Here is a 1,438-nt window from a genome sequence, read left to right as displayed (position 1 = left end):
CGCTCTCTGCTTTGCCTGGGGTGGAAGCGTGGAGGTTTTTGTCTGGTCATGTCACGTTTTAATTTAGCGTGCCCCACACTTCTGTGGCTCCTCATTGTTGGCCAGGGAGCTGAGGTGCAGCACAGGGCTCTCCCTCCCTGTCCATCGTCCTGCTGGGGGCAGGCCCTGTTCTGCGCCAGAGGCACTCCCCATGCTTTCCCCCGTCCTTTTGTTTCTAAAGTCTGTGCGAGGAAGCCCGCCTGACTGACGGCTTCAACCAACGCGGGGCCGTCTCCCTGCTGGGCGGCCGCGTTTGCTCTCCCTAGTTTCAGGCAGCTCTCCTGCCTGAGGGGGTAGGAGACCACTGCGCTGGCAGGCCAGGAGATGGCAGTTCCCCAAGCAGTCAGTTCCTGCTGCTTTATGTCGGTTTACCAAAACTGGGGATTTATAAAGTGGCTGTTGTTGGTGGCTTAGGCTGCACGGGCAAGCCCCAGTGGGTGATGGTGAACGGAGAAGTGGTGGGAGTGCTTGTGCCGCTGGGTGCTATCATTTCCTTGCCTGTAGACCTCTCAGAGAGGCCGGGGACTGAAAAGTCCTCACTTCATCCTGAGACACCAAGGGCAGCATGGAAGGATGCATATGACAGTAAAACAACTATCGATGGAACGTCGATCCTTGTCAGAAATCCTGTGGCAGCAGAAATTAGGTGGAAGAGGCTGAACAAGAAGAAAGTTTTTAATTTGCCATGACAGGAAACAAAGCTGTGTCTTGTCAAAAAATTATAGCTCCCTTTTTCTGCCTGTCTGTCGCATGTCAGCAAGCCTCCTGATGACTTTCTTGAACAAAGGCAGCTTTACAGAAATGTGCTGAGGGAATGAATTGCAAAAATCGAGTTTATGAAGGAAGGAAAGGTTTAGGCAAGCACCGTAACTTAAATTGCATTTGGTACGGCAAGCGTTGAGCCATATGATGTTTATATTTGTCTCTTAGTTTTTATATTGAAGCAAGTTGCTACTTTTCCTGTTGCTTTGACAACATGGTGCAGTGGTGCCTGGGGACTGGGAAGGGGTCCCGTAAGAGATGGGAGCCCATGGGACTTGCCACCCTCCTCTCAGTCAGGAGTAAGACACAAGCCTGATGATGAGAGTTCTACGAAAGCTGGTGAGCAGCGATTCCCGTCACACAGGCAGGAAGGCTGCTCTCTCGATGTGAATGCAGACAATAACCTGCTTTCCAAGGGCAGGCTCACTCCAGCACCCCACAGAGGTTGCACCAGAGCTGTCGGTGAGCAGGGACCTGAGGGCCCGCAAAATGCAAACTCATTCTGAATGGCTTTAGCCTAAAATACATCAATTACAGAGCACTCCTGTCAAAATTGCTCTTAGTCAGGCTACTAATGACATGGCATTCACAAGGGTAGGACACATGCCTAGTTTCAAAGACCCTTTACGCTCAGGCG

The sequence above is a fragment of the Antrostomus carolinensis genome, unplaced genomic scaffold (assembly GCF_000700745.2).
Source record: "Antrostomus carolinensis isolate BGI_N321 unplaced genomic scaffold, ASM70074v2 scaffold13798, whole genome shotgun sequence".
NCBI classification, from domain to species: domain Eukaryota; kingdom Metazoa; phylum Chordata; class Aves; order Caprimulgiformes; family Caprimulgidae; genus Antrostomus; species Antrostomus carolinensis.
Note: the sequence above shows the minus strand (reverse complement) of the source record.